The sequence below is a fragment of the Papio anubis genome, chromosome 5 (assembly GCF_008728515.1).
Source record: "Papio anubis isolate 15944 chromosome 5, Panubis1.0, whole genome shotgun sequence".
In the NCBI taxonomy this organism is placed as follows: Eukaryota; Metazoa; Chordata; class Mammalia; order Primates; family Cercopithecidae; genus Papio; species Papio anubis.
In genome coordinates this window covers 7724949-7734278 of record NC_044980.1, presented here as the reverse complement: position 1 = coordinate 7734278, position 9330 = coordinate 7724949, and positions in this window count along the sequence as shown.

Here is a 9330-nt window from a genome sequence, read left to right as displayed (position 1 = left end):
TCTACCTCTGGGCAAAGTGCAGACTCTGTAGTTTTGAATTGCCTTCAGGCAGAGAAAAAGATGCATACTAAACTGAAATTCGTGGATGTGGGCACATATTTAGGGCTGTTTAGAAGAAACAGAATATCCCACACTTGACCTCAGCCCAGGAACATTCTTTCTGGCTTTGATCTCTAATTAACTGAGTTGACCAAATGCAAATCGACAGAAAGCCAACTCCACCTCCACAGGAACTACGTTCTCAAGACACCTGGCCTGTGCTGCGAACTAATGCTAGGTCTTGCTTAAACCCCAGAATAATTCTGAGGTCCCCAAACCTAGGAGTTGGTTTCTAAGTGGAGCTGCCCCAGAAAGGTCAGCTCCCCACTCCTTCTCTCCAAAAAGTCCTTGGGGGAATGACGGATAAAAGCGGGGGTTCCAGTGTGCAGAATCACCATCCAGAGCTCACTCCTCTGCCAGGGCAGTAAGTCCTGCTCTTCTGACCCAGTGGGACATAGACATTGCTCTCAGCCGGTCACCATTGCCATGGTCTGTTGGTTGAGTCTCTGTCTCTCCCCTTTCCCAGTGGCATCAGCAACCGCACACCAGGTCCATGATGGTTGCTGCTTCTGGGGAGGAGAGTGGGAAAGGGTTCCAAAGATCCTTACCAACATGTCAACATCTGTTCAATATTTGTGGTGGTTTCATAGTGTTGGCTCTAATATTCTTTTACTTTCCTGTATTTTATTTTATTTTATTATTTATTCATTTATTTATTATTTTTTCATTTTTTTTTTATTTTTTTATTTTTAGAGACAGAGTCTCGCTCTGTCACCCAGGCTGGAGTGCAGTGGCGTGATCTTGGCTCACTGCAAGCTCCGCCTCCTGGGTTCACACCATTCTCCTACCTCAGCCTCCTAGTAGCTGGGACTACAGGCGCCCGCCACCACACCCGGCAAATTTTTTTTTTTTTTTTTTTTTTTTTTTAGTGGAGATGGGGTTTCACCATGTTAGCCAGGATGGTCTCGATCTACTGACTTTGTGATCTGCCTGCCTCCCAAAGTGCTGGGATTACAGGCCTATATTTTAAATATTTTCTAAAAGTTTGAAATATTTTTTTACTACTATTAGTACAAAAATTACACCAGACAAAAACAGGTAAGTAACACTTTATCCAAGGCTGTTGCGATAGGGGAGTAGATCATAGCCTGAACTCAACTCTGCTGAAGCAAGAGGCATTAGCATTGTTAACAGCTGGAATCAGGGAAGATCATAGGCCATCTGTGTTTGCCAGTTGGCCAAACCTAAATGAAAGGTAAACTTTCTTACATCTTCATGACCTGAGATAACTTTACAACTTGGAGTAAGGGGCCCCATTGAATTTAGGCTCCCACCCTTCACAAAGACTGAGAGAGGGGGGCCTTATCTCCCTGGATGATTGCATGTGAGAGGGAGGGCTCCCAGGTCCTTGAGAAAGACATTTCTAGATTTTGAAACTCTCAAGGGGCTTTTTAAGCATCAATCTAAATTACAAACACAGAGCCTCCCTGAAAGAAAAAGATGTTTGTTTGGAAATAGAGCATTACAATGAGAATACCTGGGCTGTATAAATATATTTGTATGTATCCTATTCCGGGAGGTAAAGAAAGGCAAAGGTTTTTAAAGAAAAAATGAGAAGAACTACATAATTATCCTTGGCTACAATGATGCATAAAAGGGTGACTACAGTGCAAGGTTGGACAGGCAGTTGCTGGGCAGATGTCCTTGCAGAAGTATTTTTTTGTGCAAGGTTGCGATGGCCTTTGTGCAAGGCTTTCTTTTTTATAGTCTTTTTCATTATCAGGCATGCAAACAAAACTTTCTCTTCATGGTTTCCCTGGCTCTATTTGTCAGAGTTTTATTTAACATTAGTGATTCCATTTTGATTCTGGCAACTTTCATATAAAAAATTAAATTAAATTTCTAAGGAACAAAGTAAGAGTTTATAATTAGAAGTGTGTGGTTTTTTTTTTTTAATAAATGCTCTAAAAAGAGAGGGAAGTCAGGGACCTAGTGTTAGGAAGACCTATCTAAATTTTAGTCAAATGGAAGGAGATTTTAATACTGTCTTGATCATCAGCTACCTTTTAATTCTCTAAATTATTGGTAGTTTATCTCTCTGTCTGAAGTTATTATTAAAGTTATTTAACCTTAATCAATTAAAGGGAAGACTTTAGTTTGTCTTTCTCATTTATAACAATGCAAGCACCATTTCTAATGACAACAAAGACAGCAAATAAATATATATATGCACATATACACATATATAATATATAAAATATCAACATACAATCTCTCTCTCTCTCTCTCTCTGTCTGTCTCTCTCTGTCTGTCTCTCTCTGTCTGTCTCAATCCAAGAATTCCCTGGACAAGAATTAGAATAAGGAAAACCAAGGCCATTCATCCTGGTCTTATTCCTTTTCCAGCCACCTCTTCTTCCCCTTTCCAGGGCAACCACAGTAGGATGTTGGCAAGGTCGGTAATGTTTGTTTATAAGCGTTACCTAATTGAAGATGGTGATTTTCTTTTTTTCCTTTAAGTTGCTGGGGTGATTTCCAACATAATTTTAGTGGTAAGATTCAGACAGAAATCAATTATAGGGCAATGAAAACCAATTATAAAATAATAGACGATAACCCACTGTTACATTGTGTGGATGACAGCAAAGGCAAAGGATTTTAGAAAAGCCAAGAGCCAGAATGCGTGGGAACATTTGCAAGGTCACATAATTTAGGCAGAGTCATAAATTTCTTTAGTATAAAGGACCTAATACATTTGTAAGTGTATTTCATATGCATGGATTGCTAACACACCTGCACTGAGTGAAAACAAGGAGCATTTATTCATTTATATTATAGGAAATCCTTGGCTAGTGGGTCTTGTGTTCTAAGTGGCTGTGGCTTTCTTTCAGCACAGAACTTCCTCTGCTTGAGAGTAGAAAAGATAGAAAAAGACCCTGGCCTAAAGTCTGTTTCTTTGTCCCTTTGGGGGCAGCCAGTCTGAGTAGAATTCATCTTTCCATCCTTACACCTTGCTCTTCCAAGAGAATCAATGAAATGTTCACCATCGTTTCATAACATATGAATAATGTCCTAGGGACTACCACTACCAAGTTACCCATGAGACATAATGGGGACATAAGACATAAATGGGCTGATCCTATAAATTGGGCTGATCCCAATTTGACTAGTGTGGGAAAGGGGCCATGACAGTCCCCTATGAAACTCCCAACTTTGGAGGAGGAGGACTTGCGTTCAGTCCTAGCTCTGCCCAGGGCTGGCTTAGGCAGATCATTCCCTCTCTCAGAGCCTCAAGTGCCTCAGCTGTATGCTGGACATTGCAATAGGTTTTGGATGTGGTTGCATCACTATCAGATAGTTGTGTTGTCCTCAAGTAGTTATATTATTATGCAAGTTTAGAAAGCAGAATTAAAGGATTTGCAGGAGGCCTTGGAACTAGAAAGAGCTGGTTTGGGCAGAGGTCTACCTGCAGTTAGTTCTTTTTCCTCCCAGGTGTGTGAGGAAAAATAGGACCAGAAATGAAGAGGACTTTGCAGAGCAGGAGGCTCTGACTTAACATGCCACGTGGCTAGTCAATAGTTCAGTCCACCAGAACAGCATAGTGTTAAGGAAGACACAAAGTTTATTGAACACTTACATGATCCACAAAATTTGTGGATCTATGCGGAGACCTTCTCTGTACTAGGGGAGGGAATAAAATTTGAAAGTATTTATAGTTAACAGCAGGTTTTAACCCTACTGAAACTCCTGTGCTTGGTTCCTTTTCACTTCTGCAAGTTTGATCTATGTTCAAGAATTTTTCTTACTTTTGAAAAGCTAGCGTAAACTGACTGGCTCAGCAAAAATTTCTTTGAAGAAGACCATTTATGTCTAGAAAAAGAGATTTAGTATAGAAAAAAGAGATTGAGAGGCTATATGACCTCAGTAAGCTGCTGCAGTAATTCTAAGGGTTGAAATTCTCAAAACCCAGCAGCTCAGAAATCCTTCCCTTGCACAGCTCCGCCCCTCTCTGGAGTGTTGTTTCAGGCCTGGTTGGCGCTGGACCTTGAATGATCTTCCTGGGTACATCTAGTGCTCTATGGAGGAAACCAGGTCACATCCAGGTTGTAGTTTCTGGGCAAGTAGAAAAATGACCTAAGCTGAAATCAGACCCTGATCATGGTGTATGAGGATAAAAGAGTGACCAGGACTTAATCTATCCAAAATCTGTGCCACGGAAGAGCAAGAGAGACAAGGGAGCCTCCAATATTCTTCTGGCAAAGGCCCTGCACACTCCCAGCACCCACATAGCCCCTCTGTGGTCAGACAGGAAAGGTGCTGCATAAAGAGACCTCTCAGGGCATAGAATTGGTCAGAGCCTGAGAGGTATATTCAGTTTGCTGAGATGGTGCACTGCATCTTTATGGATATTATCACAGTAAGTCACTGACAAGTATCATCAACCCTTCTGGGTAGGTGCAGTAGGCAGAATTCTAAGATGACCCTCAAGACTCCCACCCCCTGATGTTCTCACTTCCCGTAATCCAGCTCCTTGACTGTGTGCAGAATGAGTGTGATGGATATTGCTGCCATTATATAGCAAAGGTAAAGACATTTTGCAGATGTGATTATGGTTCTTAATCAGTTGACTTTGAGTTAATCAAAGGGTGATTATTCTGGGTGGCCTGTCTTAATCAGTTTAGCCTTTCAGATGAAGTGGTGGTGGTAAGAGGCAAGAATCAGCTTCTTACCAAAATGGAAAAGGAAAGTTCCATTTTGTGGAGACTGCCACATGGCTGGAAATTGGGGTGAGGGGAGAAGTCTCTAGAAGTCAACCACTTCAGTCCTTCAACTGTAAGGAACTGAACTCCACTACCAACCACATGAGCTTAAAAGACCATCTTGAACCTCAGATGAGATGCCAACCCTGGTCAACACCTTGACTGTAGCCTGGTGAGACCCTGCACAACGGACTCAGTTAAGCTGTGCCCAGACACTGTACTCATGGAAATGGTGAGATAGTAAGAGTGAGTTGTCTTAAATCACCAAGTTTGTGGTAATTTGACACACAACAAAAGAAAACTCACACCTTAGGTTTTATCCGTCGCAATTTATAAATAAGAAAACTGAGGCTTAGAAAGTTTAAGTAAATTTCTCAGAGTCAAAAAACTATCAAAAAAAAGTTGGAACAAATAATAGTAAGACCAGTGAAAGCAATATGACAAGAAAACATTTTAAAAGAATTCAGTGTAGAACTTTGTGTGATAAATTTGAAAATTTCTAGAAAACAATTATGTATGTATTTCTCTATCTCTATATATCAAGCATATATCTATATCCATATATATGTGCATATTTTCATACACATACGAACACACACAGAGAGTCAACTATGTCAAATCTAAATACATTACTTAGCAGGAATGGAAGATATAAAAATGCCATCAAAGAACCCTGGAATTGGGATTTTACAAAACTTTCAATAAACAAATAATTACTAATTTATTTAACTGTTCTACTATAAGAAGAATAAAAGGAAATTTACAATATCATTTTATGAAGCTAGCCTACACAATCCAATTCCAAAACTTGAAATAGTACTCCTAAAATAAAAAGTAAAACGTAGTTATCAGTTGTGAATATAGATTTCAAATTAGTAAATAAAATATTTAACAAGTCTAATTTAAGAGTATAGTAAATGGATTAGATCTCGTAACTAAGTTAACATTATGTTTCTGTTGTAAGGAGTCTGATTTCACTTTTTGACGTTTGGCTGCTGACAGATTTTGAGCCTTACCCCTCTGTCTTCTCTTTGTGTCACACCTCTGGGCAAGCTGATAAGAAAGCTGATAAGGAAGATTCTCTGTACTTTGGAGTCAGCCAGTGCAATGGGGATATTCAATTCACAGAAGCCCCTGTTGTGTTAAGTACCATCACCCTGACCCCAACCTCTAACCATAGTAATAGCCACAGGCTACTCTCTTTTCCTTATTTTCCTAGGAGATTTTGGAACTGCTGGGTGGATCTGCCATTCTATACTCAGAAAAGCCTCAATTATGTAAGTGATAAACCTTATCATACCTCTTGGATTGTTTTTGTGTGTGTGTGTGTGTGTGTGTGTGTGTAACCATCAATCTCAACATCTGAACCAAATTGTAAGTGTCAGTCCATGCTGACTTTGCTGAGTGTTCATGACAATTTATAGTGCAGAAATATTTTAATATTGAGATCTAGCAATATGATTCATGTAATAATTTTTATCCCAATAATTCCTTAGGACATTTGATGTGTACAAAAACTCACTAAAATTCAATTTGGAAAAGATGTCTTCATTATTTTACTAAAAAAGTTGCTTATATTTTATGCAATATTTACTGACAGCCTCTAAAGGATCAAAGTTCTCTAAAGGATTAAAATAGTTTAACAATTCTTATTTCCCAAGGCCACATTCAACAACATTATACATCATAATATGATTTTTCTATGGTACACCCATATTGAATTGACTAGTCCTGTTCCTCTTCCTTAAAACTAAATTTGGGATGAATGATGCAAACAAATTATTGACATTAAAACCAAGATATTTTAAAGATAAAATTTTAGGCAAGCCTATTCATTTTGTCTAAAAATACTAATATTTGATGGAATACACACATACAAACATGATATATAATATACATATATGATAATATATGATACATATATTATATATTATATCATATGTATCATATCATATGTATCATATATTATATGTATCATAATACATGAATATATGTATATATGTATATAATATCTATTATACAGCATAAATTATAATATATAGTATACTATCTATATTTTGCCTATTACATTACATATATCCTACTAGATAGTTGTATGCAAAATGAATTAAATCTATCTATCTATCTATCTATCTATCTATCTATCTATCTATCTCTGTCTAGTGCAACAATATAATCCAGGAATTTTAAAGTGCCAAGTTCAGATTAAAAGTCTCCTACCCTGCTAAATATTTTAAGGAAATGATTACATTGAGTCTCATGTGTTTTCTATGAATGTGCTGAAGATTTCAATACACATTATGGCTCTTTAAATCACAACCTATGCAAACATAATTCTGATATTTTATAAGACAAAATTCTTTCTGCAATAAAAACATGCTTGCGTATTAGTGAGCTATTGCTGCTGTAAGAAAGTGCCACAAACTTGGCGGCTTGAACAATGAAAATTTATTTTTTCATACTTCTGGAGAGTAAGAGAGACACAACCAAAGCTCTCCAAGTCTTGTTCTTCCACTGCTTCACCTCCAATAAACCTGCTGCAGAGAATAGGGTTGATAATGCTTGTAAATATTTTTAAAATTAAAGTTACTTTTTAGAGTTGTTAAACGTATGTCCCACATTTTCTTTATCCAGTCTATTATTGATGGGCATTTGGGTCGTTTCCAAGTCTTTGCTATTGTGAACAGTGCTGCAATAAACATACGTGTGCATGTGTCTTTATAATAGAATGATATATAATCCTTTGGGTATACACCCAGGAATGGGATTGCTGGGTCAAATGGTATTTTTGGTTCTAGATCCTTGACGAATTGCCACACCATCTTCCGCAATAGTTGAACTAATATATACTCCCACCAGCAGTGCAAAAGCATTCCTGTTTCTCCACATCCTCTCCAGCATCTGTCATTTCCTGACTTTTTAATGATCACCATTCTAACTGGAATGAGATGGTATCTCATTGTGGTTTTGATTTGCATTTCTCTAACAACCAGTGATGATGAGCTTTTTTCCTATGTTTGTTGACTTCATAAATGTCTTCTTTTGAGAAGTGTCTGTTCGTATCCTTTGCCCACTTTTTGATTTTTTTTTAAGTGTAAATCTGTTTAAGTTCTTTGTAGATTTTGGATATTAGCCCTTTGTCAGATGGATAGACTGCAAAAATTTTCTCCCATTCTGTAGATTGCCTGTTCACTCTGATGATAGTTTCTTTTGCTGTGCAGAAGTTCTTTAGTTTAATTAGACACCATTGAATACTATACAGCCATAAGAAAGGATGAGTTCATGTCCTTTGCAGGGACATGGATGAAGCTGGAAACCATCATTCTCAGCAAACTAATACAAGAACAGAAAACCAAATACCACATGTTGTCACTCATAAGTGGGAATTGAACAATAAGAACACATGGACACAGGGAGGGGAACATCACACACTGGGGCCTGTTGGGGGGTGGGGGGGCAAACGAAGGGATAGCATTAGGAGAAATATCTAATGTAGATAATGGGTTGATGGGTGGAGCAAACCACCGTGGCACGTGTGTACTTATATAAAACACCTGCACATTCTGCATGTGTATCCCAGAACTTAAAGTATAATAATAATTTAACAAAGAGAGCCGGATGAATGCAGTGCTGGCTCAGGAACGGGGAGACTCGGCAGGGGGTCAGTGAGGCAGAGGAGACAGCGGGCCTGGGCAGTGGTGGGTGGGAGCAACACACTGTCCCTGGGAGGGGCAGCTGCCCCTGCTGGACCTGACCCCAGCTTTCTATATCTCTGGCAGTTTGATGAAATTCCAAAGTGAGAACCACAGTCACGGCTTGGGGGTGGCTGCCTGCTTGTGTCAGGACCCCTCCTAGAGGCTGGGACCTGAGCTAAGGCTAGTGTCTGTGGCCTGAGGATGGCATATCCTGGGGTCCCAAGGGAAAAAAAGAAAAGAAAAGAAAAAAAGGAAGTCCGACTAATCCTATTTAGAATTCTAATGTCTCACGCAAGGAGTATTTATATTCTTATAGTACATCAGAATTGAGGAAAAAAATATAAATTTGTTGTCTGGTGAGAGTTTATTCTCTGCTTCAAAGATGGCGCCTTCTTGCTGGTGCCTTAACAAAACAAAGGGGGCAAGGGCAAGGGAGCTCGCTGGCACTGAACCTCTTTCATAAGGGTGAGAAGGAGACTATTTATGAGGATAGAGCTCATGACTTAATCGTTTCACAAAGGCCCCACCTCTTAATATGATCACATTGGATTCCAACATATGAATGTGGGGGAGAGGACATCAACATTCAGACCATTGCAGCCAATATGTTCCAAGGTATAGAAGGAGGGAACCTTCTATAATGTAGTCAGTCTCATTGGTTTTAATGCTAAACAGCTGTGGACAAATTTGAAATACATACTAGAATCCAAACAATGCAAGTGGGCTGATAAAAATAGCACTTTTCTTCTTTTTTCAAGATAATGAAACTGTTAATATTATAGAAATCTGATCTATTTTGATAGTAAAAATTCAGCTGCCCCTGACCAGAAAGATTAT